The 12,112-nt window shown below is 47.2% G+C and overlaps 1 protein-coding gene across 1 annotated transcript in view; it reads left to right on the top strand.

Moving 5' to 3' along the window:
* The first annotated feature begins 1,989 nt into the window (after positions 1–1,989).
* Positions 1,990–12,112, top strand: part of LOC138566962 (inositol-trisphosphate 3-kinase A-like) — a 497,863-nt gene continuing 487,740 nt past the window's right edge. The window contains exon 1 of the mRNA XM_069644745.1: positions 1,990–2,107. The gene's annotated coding sequence lies outside the window, so the exon portion shown is untranslated. The remainder of the gene's footprint in view (positions 2,108–12,112) is intronic.

Consider the following 12,112-nt stretch of genomic DNA (forward strand, 5'->3'; position numbering starts at 1 on the left):
GAAGTCCCTGTTCTCCGAGCCAGCAGGTCTGCAGAATACTCAATTTCGATGCCTTTAGCAACACATTTTTATTGCGGGTGGTAATTAGATGCGAGATGCGACATCCAGGCTGGAAGTGGGAGTTTTACTTTGTGAGGTTTTGCCTGCAGCCAGAAACAGGGTCTGCCTTGGGCTGACATTTTCCATGAAGACAAAGTGGCTCTTCAAATGTCACTGGAGTTTTGTAGGTCAAACATAATATACATTGCTTTTGTCAACCCACACATCATGTTTTGTTTTCCTGACATTTTTCTGTGAGCAGTGATATTTTTTTTTCGCTTTTGCTTTTTAAAGCTGTTTTTATTTGCACACACATGTGAATGGCCGCTTTTTGTTTTCAATGTTTAAAAATCCTGTTTTCCATGTGACAGGGATCTTTGATTCCTCCTTCTTTTGTAAATTAAACTGCTGCTTTTATGTTGGTAATGACAGGCCCCTTTCTACATGGCTATTTAACTTTACTTTAAAAACAAAAACGAAAGGGAGGCCATTTTTGTTTCAGTGTTTAAAATCTTGCTATTCATGTTAAAGAGACTTCCGTTGGGTGCCTTTAAATGCACCCCACACTCTCAACTGTCCATTGCTCTGTTTACGGATGATTGTGTCAGACCAGATCCCTGTCTCGGGATGATTCATCCCCTCTGTTTTCCCTACCGGATGTCTCTTTCTCTTAGTGTCTCTTGCATTACGTTGGTGAAGGACAGGACTCCAACTCCCAGAAAGCATGTCACTTTAGTTCTCTTGAGGTTTAGGTGCCACACACTTTGCCTTGTAAAGTGTTATAACAACTGCTTCCAACAACATCTCTCAGCGCCTCTTGTGCTGCATCGGGGAGTAACCTTAGCCCCCCCCCCCTCCCTCCTTGCCTCCCCCGCTCCCGAAGGTGATTTTGAGTTAGTCAGTGCAACACGTTTTGACATACGAAGTGTTAGAACCAGTGGCAAATACAAATTCTAACTTGTTCGCTTACTTTCTTTTAGCAACGGGAGCGACCACACTGAAATCCACAAAATCCACTTCTTTGATTTCTTTCTGTGTCTCGGCCCTCCTCACACACTATAGCAGTGTTCCAGCGCCGCCATTCCAACACACTGTACTGCTGGACTATCGTTCAGTTTCTAAGTGTGCCTCGTGCGCCGGCGCAGATTGGCTGCACTACAATTCCCAGTATGCAATTCACCTTGATTCTTTTCCAATCTCTCGGCACTGGTTTTGCTTTCGTGCATTCTCATGGCCTCCTCCTTGAACACAGGCTATATTTCTGAAGCATTTTCTCTTGTCACTCATTCCTCTCTCCCCTCCGTTCCTTCTTTCCGTCTCTTCTTGGTAGCGTCCCCATGCTCCAAGGGTGGACCAGGGGGAGGTTATGGGTCATTGCAATAGAAGAGTAGGGTATTGGAAAAATCCCATCCAAGAAAAAACCTACATCTCCCAGCATGACCACAAACATGACGTGATGTGGTCAACTTGGTTTTAAACATCTATAAATAAGCCACACAAAGCCATGGGCTAGTTCAATGCAGGCCCTGGCTCGCTTAAAGCCTGCGCGCCAGGCTCACCCGCAGAGTGCCTGATTTGCACCACAGGACTTGAGCGCTAATACAGCAGTTGAAGCGATCTTTGTAAACTGAAGCTAATTTCCCTAGAACCACTTCCAGGCGATGAAACCTTTCATCCGCCCTAGATTTCGACATATTGGAATAAGCCAACAGTCTTGTGGCCTGTCCGTTATTGGTATTCTTAAAGTTGGTTTCCCGAGTGCAATGCCTGGCCGAGGCAGTTTGAGGGGGTGTGACGTGCCTCTGCAGAAACTATCAAGAGCGGTTGATATACTCCCATCTGGCCAGCAGAGGACGGTGTACGCCCAATGTTTACCTTCAGTTGTATTTTTTTTTTTTTTTTGCTGTGTGTTTCTCTTTCCTGCTGGGTAATAATCACATGGAAACTGTTCAAAATCCTGAGCACAGGCAGCCGAGCTGTCAGAGAAGCCAGAGCTGCTGCGGTCTCTCCTCCTACCTCTCGCAGCAGCGCTTTCTCGCCGGGCGCCCCCGCACGCCACACGAGCAAGGTATGTACAGAGCCCTGCACAGACAGGGAATCTTGCCCCTTCTGACTTCTGCCCCCGCGCGGGGAGTTTGTTGAACCCGCACGCAACACCGCCCGCGAGCCGGCCTCCGCTTTGGCGGAACGCGCGCGCGTCTGGGCTCTCCGCCCTTCCCTGCCTAAGAGCAGAAAGTTGCAGAGTGGAGACATTTGGGAACAGAAGAGGGGGGGGGGAGCGAGGCTCAGGCGGGGTATTCATATGCGGCGGGGAGCGTGCATTTGTAAGAGGAACAAACACAGAGTATAGCGCGCCCCGTGTTTCACGCAGAACGGTTATAGCTTGGTTGGAAGCCAAGTCGAAAGCACTGTAGTTTGGGCAGGCACGGCAACGATGGACCACAGTGTGCGACTGGGGATTCCGGGAGTACTGTACACATTAGGATTAGGTCTTCTCTCCCGTGTCCCCATGGTCGATGGCTAGATGTCTGGGTGTAAAGGGTTAATGTTTGAAGCATGGACTGTAGCGTTGCATTATTGTGCTGTAGGGCTGGTATTTTGGACTGTGTTGGAAGTGGCCAGTTGTAGAAGGTTAAGTTTGCCGAGTGTTCTGTCCTGTAAATGCTGGGCTTGTCTCCTTGCCATGTCTTAGGGGGTGCCAGGAACCCGAACATGGGTGACATTTGTGTATCGTATCCAGAGACTGCTGAGTAGCCCACTGCACTTGCTGCAGCCCGCCTGTTTAATAGTTCAGTGCGGTAATGCACTTGCTTCCAAGATGTAGTGCCCTGCAAGTCACGTGGTTGGGTTGACTTGCGATGGAGCAACCTCGCATTTTTTCTTTCTTCAAATGTGTCAATGATAACGAGTGTGTTGGCCAACAAGCGTGGTGGATGCTATCCCCCCTGCCCCCGCCCGCTCAAAAGAAATGCCAGTCCTTGGGAGTCCCAGGCAGTATTGTGTGCAGTTTTGCACTTTCGCAGCCTTACATCGGGACAGTTCACTGCGCAATGATCGCAGGTACCCCCGGGACCATTTTCAAAGGGCACGTGCCACAGTGACCTGTCCCTCGAGGTCCCCAGCCATTATTTACACACTCTATGGCACTCGCTGTTATCCACATCGGGAGGATGAAAGGCAGAGCTGGGATTAAGCTCGCTTGGTCAGGCTGCTAACCAGTGCACAGTCAGTGTAGGCGGCAGAGCTGGGATTAAGCTTGCTTGCTCTGGCTGCTAACCAGTGCACAGTCAGTGTACGCGGCAGAGTTGGGATTAAGTTTGCTTGCTCTGGCTGCTAACCAGTGCACACTCAGTGTACGCGGCAGAGTTGGGATTAAGCTTGCTTGCTCTGGCTGCTAACCAGTGCACAGTCAGTGTACGCGGCAGAGTTGGGATTAAGCTTGCTTGCTCTGGCTGCTAACCAGTGCACACTCAGTGTACGCGGCAGAGTTTGCATTAAGCTTGCTTGCTCTGGCTGCTAACCAGTGCACAGTTGGTGTACGCGGCACAGCTGGTATTAAGGAGTGCACAGTTGGTGTACGCGGCAGAGATGGTATTAAGGTCTCGCTTGCTTTGGCTGCTAACCAGTGCACAGTCGGTTTACATGGCAGAACTGGTATTAAACTCGCCTGCTTTGGCTGCTAACCAATGCACAGTCGGTGTACATGGCAGAGCTAGTATTGAGCTTGCTTGCTTTGGCAGCTAACCAGTGCACAGCAAGTGTGCATGGCAGAGCTGGTATTAAACTCGCCTGCTTTGGCTGCTAACCAGTGCAACGCAAGTGTGCATGGCAGAGCTGGTATTGAGCCAGCTTGTTCTGGCTGTTAATAAGTGCACAGTAAGTGCACATGGCAGCGCTGCCATTGAGTTCGTTTGCTATGGCTGTAGCAAAATATGTTCGTGTGTAGTAGCTGATGGTGGAGATACAGAATTTGGATGCAGGTGGAGTTATAGTTTCTAATCATGGCAACCTCATCACTAACACCTTATCATCCTGGCCAAATCCCATTCATCTCTTTTTTTGGTTCTGGCTGCTTACGTGGCCAAAAAAAGTGCATAAAAAGTGACAACGAAGGGCTACCTACAAGCTAAGAAAAAAGCTACACCGTGGGTTATGCACCGTGTTTACTGCTGCTTTCAATGTAATCCCATCTGCCCCACTTGACCAAATTGATGTTTTAATACCTGCCTGCTAACTGATGAACCAGGAAACCTCCGATTAAATGTTTGCTACCTCATTTGACCACAATGATGTGATCCTGGGCAAATCACTTTAGGGGTCAATTTGCAAACTCCGGATCTAAAAGCAAAGTGTAAATCAATGGTGTAAGCTCTTTTCGCTTGGCTTTTACGATCGAGCACATTTTTATGCTGTTTTGAGGCGGAGTGGCGGGCATGGAGCGGGATGAATAGTGATCTGCATCCCCGCGCTGCCTTCAAATTGCACTATGGTGTAACACATGCTGGCGGAACACCAATGCATTTCGAGGACCTCTGATGCACTTTATCATCTGGTAAAAATAGGTGGAGTCCTTTTTATAAACGCTGCCTGAAAAGCGTATTTTGCAGGTGGCATTTACATTGTTTGCATTTTGACTCTGTTTTGGAAATGACAAAAGTTGCACTGGGGTGACCTTTTGCATGGAAGTGCAAATGCACACAGTCCTCCCCAGTGTATTTTACGAGCAATTTAAACTGACCCCCTTCATACCCATGTGCCTTGTTTTTACTAGGCACTAGAATTGGGATCTCTTCCTAAAAGTGTGCATTATTGAGTGAGCTTAGTCACCTGACGTAGCTACTTGAAGGCCTTGCTTTAGGTACCACACACATACATACTCAAACCAAATTAAAGCAATGATGCCGTGTGCCAGGGTATACGATTAGAAGCAACTTTGAAGGAAGGGCTGGACCTACAGGGGGTACATGGTGGTTTGCCGACCACAGTTTGTGAGTGGACATTTAGTTCGACTTGCATGGGTAGTGAGGCCCAAAAATATATGTATCTGGTAGATCAGAATGAGGTGGACCAAATAGTGGCCTTCTTACTGTTCTTCTTATTAAAATATTAAGAAAAGGCCCATCTGTCCCTGTCACAAAGGTTGGCCCTACCTCACCTAAAATCAAGGGCCTTGTAGTCAGTATGGCCGTCCAAAGTAATGATCCGGCCTCCCTCAAAAAGCTGTCCTACTCTGACGCTACCACTAATTATTGACTCCCTTCTCCTGACAGGCTGCTTCCAGCCTCAATAGTCTATTTTCAAATAGTTCTTGGTAACCGTGTGAATCAAATCCTTTTATTCTTCTAGGTTTTTTTTCACCTTTTCTGCCCCCCCCCCCCTTAATGCTTTCAATAGAGTTCCTTGGTTTCTCACAATAGGGTTTTGACCCTGGCGCCATTTGGGTTCTTGCAGTTTCTCTAGATAAACTTTCTGTCTTTGTATTATGCTTTCTACCCTCTGTGAATGGATGAACTGTCCCTCAACCTCTTTAAGTTATTGACAACCACTGGGACGAGTATAACAAACCTCCCGGGTTCCACCAACAACATACCTTGTTCTTACTTCTGTTTTTAAGGGGAAGTACTGACCCCTCCCCAGTGAAGAACCATACTCCTTTGTCTCTCTCATTAGTGCTCTTCCTCACTCGCACTTTCCTATTAATCCCTGATGGTTCCAACCACTGGGTAGTCTCCTTCGTCTTCTTCATCCTCTTCTCCCTCCTCCTTCTGGGTAATGTTGCGTAGTGGGCTCACCTCCATAACCTCACAGGAAGAGCTCCCCTCGGGGGAGAAGTGATAAGATCCTGTGAAACGTCACAATATGTCAGGGCTTATAGGGGTGGGCATGGTGTAAGGGAGGAGGTAATGGAGAACTGTGATGGGGCGCCCCCCCAATTAAAGAAGGAAAGAAATCAACCTACCCACACTCGGTTGAAGTGAATGTCCACTCTCAAACTGTGGCTGACTGAATCGCATAGAACACCTACAGAGATGCAACACGTAGCCTTTCCTGATTTATTATAAGGGCTTTGCACTTTGGACCATGCACAATGGAGATACACATACACAAAGTTATGTTCTGGAAATGTTCCTATGCATTTTCCCCTTTCAGGACAATAGTTGAAAATATGACTGTGTTGATGGAAATGCCATATGGAGGTGCAGGGCCTCCTAGTCCTTTCCCTACCACTTCTGTGTGTGCGTTTTCTGCCACTGAGGTTCAGCCTGGACCTCTGGCAGTGCAGCTCTTGGTTTTTATGTTTTAAGTGAACACCCATGCGATTACCCTTATTGCACCCATGGGTGGGGGTGCATCTTTGTACCCCTTATGTGTGTTTTTGGGCACATGTGTTTTGCCCACAGAGCCGGTTATTGGCTGGTGACTGCTACATGCTGACTTGGCAGTGGCACCGAGTGCCCAGCATTTTTATTTATTTATTTTTTAAGGTTCCCCTGGGCCTGCCATAGGAATTAATTGATTCCTACACTGAGGCAAGATGGCCACTGTGTCCTCTTGGTATCGATTTCCTTTCACCTTGTTTCACAAGGTCATGGGAAGCCCTGTCTCTGTTCCCTTCCTCCTCAGTGGCTGTTTGGTGAAAACACCATATATGTCTCTTTTCCCTTTCCTCCTGACTGGCTGTTGGGTGGAATTTCCATCTATGGCTATGCGGCTGCCTCCTGTCAGACTGACTGGAGCCCCCCCCCCCCCCAGGTGCTGTGTTTTGTGGGTACACCCTATGGGTGGGACCTGTATGAATGGAGTCTGAAGTGAACTCAGTGTTATGGGTGTCTGGTTTCTATGTGTGACACAATGAATGAGATGGCCCCAACTGAAACTGAAATGAATGCAGTATAATGTGCTGAAAGGCTGGGTGCTTACCCAAATCCACATTCTTTGTTATGGGTGTCTGAGTGGAGTGAATGACCTGAATGCCTGTGAGCCTGATTGGCTGCCTGTCTGCATGAATGTCCTTCTGCGTGGTTGGCTGACTGAACAAGGCTAGGTGTAGAGGTGCACTCTTGGTTATTCCAATATTGATAGTTTCTGTAAATGGTATTTATTTCAATATAGGCCTTCCTGGTGCTCCATAGTAGATCTGTACTTCCTGATCTGATTACAATGCAAACAATAGGAACCTCGTACTAGACGAGATACCTGTTGTTTGTATGGTTGGCTGACTGAGCCTGGCTCAGCCAACATGAATGGGGAACAGATGTGTATATCTGGGGACCTCTCGCTTACCAATTTGTTCTGAACTTGAAGCCGAAGCAAGAAGTTGTACCTTGAAGCCCAGCTGGAGGAGAAGTATGCTGCAGCATTTCTTCGGGTAATCCAAAAGCAGCTGTGTTTTTCCAAGCACTGATCCAGAGAGGACCTGAAAAGGAGACCTGTCCCTGAACTACAAGGGGCCATCGTGCAAACTGCTACTCTTCATTAAAGTATCCTGGAAGCCAGTCCTGCTTGCCTGCCATCCGGTGAAGGGCTCTTCGTGAGTCCTGAAGAGTAGTGCCCGGACATCTTGAGACAAAGAAGTCCATTGGTGTTGCCTAGGGTCCAGAGGTGCGTTTCGTGACTGCTGGAAGCTGTTGCTGTCTACCGCCCAAAGAGGGGATACCCTGGCATAGTGCTGCTGGATACCCGGAGCGGCGAAAGTTCGAAACAGCCTAAGAACACTTCAAGGTACATCCTTGCCATCATCACTGACCACTTTTTCCCACCGGAGAGAGTCCAGAGTCGCAGAGTGCCGAGGATGGGTATGCAAGTTGGTTGTAGTGGGGTAGCACGCTGATGTGTGATGGATGTTCAATTGCCATTTGTGGGTGGCGTTGCTGGTATGCATCTAACATTATTTTCCCACCCGCTACCCCTCACTTGAGTTTATTTTTATTTTATTTATTTAAATTTATAAAGCGCACAGCGGCCCTGAGGCATTGTGGCGCTGTTACAGGATATTCACTTAGATACAGCTTAAAAACAGACTCAGAAAGCGTTAAGGAGGTTAACAACAATAATGCAGTAGGAATGTTCCATGGTTACAGTGGAACACCTTCAGGTACAGGCTTAGTTGAATAACTTGGTTTTTAGCACCTTTCTGAACACCATGAGAGTTTTGCTTTCTGAGTGTGAGTGGTAGGGCATTCCAGGATTTTGGTGCTAACACTTTGAAGGTGGTACTGCCGGCTTTGGCTCTATTGAAAGCAGGGATTGAGAGTTGGTGTGAGTATTGGTCTCGCTTTGGTCTTTGAGAGGGCACCTGATGTATTTGTTACTCTAGGTAAGAAGGGGCAGACTGAGAGAGTCATCTGTGTGTGATGATGAGAGCCTTGAACAGTATGCGCTCTTTGATCGGGAGCCAGTGGGCGTCTCGTCTAGCCTGAGAGATATGCTCTCTCCTAGGTATACCTAGAGCTGCTCTGAGAGCATTATTTTGCGTGACTTGCAATTTGTTGATATTGTGCCTAGGAGAAGGACATTACAGTAATCCAACTTCGCACTAATGGTGGCTCTCGCAATGTTGAGGCAGTTTTTTGGTGATAGATGAGGTTTTACTGCATTATGTAATATGTCTTTAATGTCTCCAAGTACAGTTGATAGGTAGGAGAACAGACAACGGCTTCCCACCCGGCAGGCACTCACCAACTGACACCTTCCGAACACCATACACAACACACTTACATTCCTGCAAGCACGTGCATTCCATTCCACCTGAGATCACAGATTACAACACATTACTGATTTTTGTTGTGAGAGCTGCTGCTGATGAAATGGTGCTGACTTGTCTTTTACACCCAGGGTTTTTACTGCAGCAGAGACTGTGATTACTGTATTCTCAATGCTAAAGGAGCTGTATTTGTTGTCTAGTTTATTCAGGGACTCTTTAGGTCCTACCAATAGGATTTCTGTTTTTTCCCCGTTGCGACACAGGCCATTAACCGCCATCCAAGCCTGGATGAGTGCATATGTCTTTTGGAGAGTGTTGGGATCTTGCACATAGTCACCAGATAGAGGGAGCAGAATTTGTGTATCGTTGGCATAGTTGGTAAATGCTATGCCAAACTCTTCTAAGTCATTAAACGGGTTGAGTGAAAACATTATAGAGAGTAGGGGATGTACAAGGCCCTTGCTGGACTCCACAACAAATGGGGAATGGAGTGGCTGATGCCTGGTCATAGAAGACCCTCCAAAAAGGTTGTTATCCAGGTAGCGGTATCTGTAAGGTGTTTGCATAGGATCTTGTGGTTGACCAGGTTGAAGGCGGCCGAGTGATCGAGCAGAAGGAGAACTGAAGACTTGCTCTTGTCCATGGTTTCAAGTATCTGACACTTAAGGTCTAGCAGAGCTGACTCTGTGCCGTGACGGGGACGAAAGCCAGATTGCTTTTTCCTGAGAATATTGTGCGCTTCCAGGTAGGACTGGATCTGCAAGTACACAGCCTTGTCCAGAATTTTCAACAAGAACAGAACAGTGGTGATTGGTCTGTAGTTGTTGGGAGAGTCTGGATCAAGGGTAGGTTTCTTTAGCATCGGCCGAACCCAGGCTTTCTTGAGGGAAGGTGGGACGATACCCGAAGCAAAGGACGCATTGATGAAGGGGGCCAGTGCTACCGCACAGTCTTTTAAGCTGGCCGGGCAGATGTCACCCTTGCGGAGCGATGGCTTAATATGCTTCATGATCAGTAGAACTTCTGGGATGGTTACTTCTTTAAAGGCAAATGGTTTTGCTTTTTTTGTGCCATGTGAGCCAAATGAGGCTGGCACAGTGGCAGAGGACTTTGATTGGGGGGGCACGACCTTAGGCAGGTTGTTGAATTGAGTCTTAATTGTTTCCTGAAGTATTTTGATTTTCTCTAGCATGGCGTTTTGAATGTTATTACACCATGTTTCATCTTTCACTGTTTGTTGTGTTGGGGGGGGGGGGGGAGGGACATTTCATTAAAGATAGCAAACAACTCTTTGGACTTGAAATTGGCTTTCTCGTTTCTAAGGTTGTATGCAGATGCTTTGGCTGTAAAGATAGCCTTTTTGTTTGACAACTGTCAGGTAGTTGTCTCATGAGGAAACGGAGGGACAGGATTGCCATTCGTTCAGTGTTACCCGTTTGGAGGCTCTTATGTCCAGACCAGAGGTTCTTGGGTGAACCATGAATTAGTATGTTTTATATGCTTGGCTCATTTTTTTTTTTTCTTTCTCTAATGGGGCCACAGCGTCTACTGCTTCTTTAAGAGTGGCGTTATAGAGTTCTACTAGTTCTGAAGGGTTTTTTGAGAGTGGATGTGCTAGAGCTGAGGCTTCAAGGAGGGGGAGAATTCTGTCTTTGAGTAGTTTTTTTGACATCGCCATGGCTGCGGGTACAGATGGGCTAAGTTTAACTCTAATTGAAGAAAGTATAAAGAAGTGCAATAGATGATGATCGGTCCAGGGACGAGGAGTGTTGGAACTAATGTCAGCAGCACAATTGTAATCGGTTATCCAGTCCAATATGCAACCTCTGATGTGATTCGGGTTGTTGACTAGTTGGGTAAAGCCTACCTCAATGAGAGCTTTGCCGATGCCTTTCTCATCTTTAGGATCTTTGAAGCCAAGATTTAGATCTCTTAAGAGGATGGCTCTTGTATTGGTTTTTAGATTGTCACCCAGAAGGTGTATGATGTTAGCTTGGAAATCGAGAAGGGGGCCTGGAGGGCGGTAGACTACATGTAGTGGTGTTTGGTGAGAAGGAAACTTTCCCTGAGAAGGCGTCAAAATTGTCTGCAATAGCAGATTTTATTTGTCTGGATTTGAGGGTTTCCTTGATAATTAGGGTGACACCTCCTTTGTTGGAAGTTCTATCTTGGCAGAAAATGATGTAGCCTGTTGGCAAGGTTTGGCAGATGGCTGGTAGAGGCTTTGTGTAACCAGGTTTCTGTGATGGCTGGGGCGTCTAGATCCAAGTCCGTGGTGAGGTCATGAATCTCTGTGGCATGGGCTGACAAGGAGCTTCATAATTTTGATTTCATAATGGTTAAATCCTGCCCAGGGTTATTCATGGTGAAATGTAGAGCAGGTAAGATAAAATGTGGAGTATGGATTCCTCAAAGTTGAGCAGGGGTTGGGGACGCGGGATTGGATGGGCAAGCCAGTAACACAGAAATCTGGAATTTGCAGTATCTCTGTCGCCTTACTAGCACTGCTCGCCACCTGAGCTTCTTGGAAAGCTTCGTGCCTGTGCTAAACAATGACACCAGTGCAAAAACAGGGTTGTTGCTTTCATTTATCTTGATGTTCTGTCCTCCGAAAGATAGAGATGGCCTGTCAGGGATTATCATTTGCACAAGCTGGTATCTCTTCCCAGGTGAAGAGGGGTCTCTTCTTGATGCCCGAAAGAAACCGCCTCTAATATAAACAGCTGTTTTCACTATAAAAGGAGGAGGTGGGGGGGGGGGGCTGGGGCTTGTGTTTCTGGAGCAAAGTGGTATTGATTGACTCGTACCCTATTGTTTACGCTTTGGCACGATTTCTTGCATGGGTATCAAAAACTGTTTGCATACATTTTAAACTAGTTCCAAAAGCTACAAAAAAGACAAATGTTTTGTCCATGTTGGCTCCTTTTGGGTGTCTTGTCATTTTCTGCCTTCTTACGACACCAAGCCCCCCCCCCATGAGCCCACGTTTGTCCTTGCCTGCCTTTTTTGCTGACCCATGGGCCAGCCCATCTGCACATTGTTTACCTTCTTTTGACACTCCAGCCTAACCGAATCTCCCACTTTACTCTTGCTCCTCCTCCCTTTTGTCTCTGAGCGCTCTGCTTTCTAGTGACACACAGGCCCTTCACTGTCTCCATCTTTGCCCTTGCTGGCCTGTTGCTGGGAAAGGCCATCTGCATAGTTCCTGCCTTCTCTTGACACACATGGCTATAAACCCTTCTTTGCCACTCCTTATTTGCCTAATTAAAAACCCTCCACTCCTGGAGTCGAGAGTGTACATTTTGAGTCCCGGGTTAGCAGCCACTTCTGCACAACATTGACCACTTGAGTTATGTGTGCATTTAAGGG

This window comes from Ambystoma mexicanum, chromosome 2p (assembly GCF_040938575.1).
Source record: "Ambystoma mexicanum isolate Mex_15411 chromosome 2p, UKY_AmexF1_1, whole genome shotgun sequence".
Taxonomy (NCBI): domain Eukaryota; kingdom Metazoa; phylum Chordata; class Amphibia; order Caudata; family Ambystomatidae; genus Ambystoma; species Ambystoma mexicanum.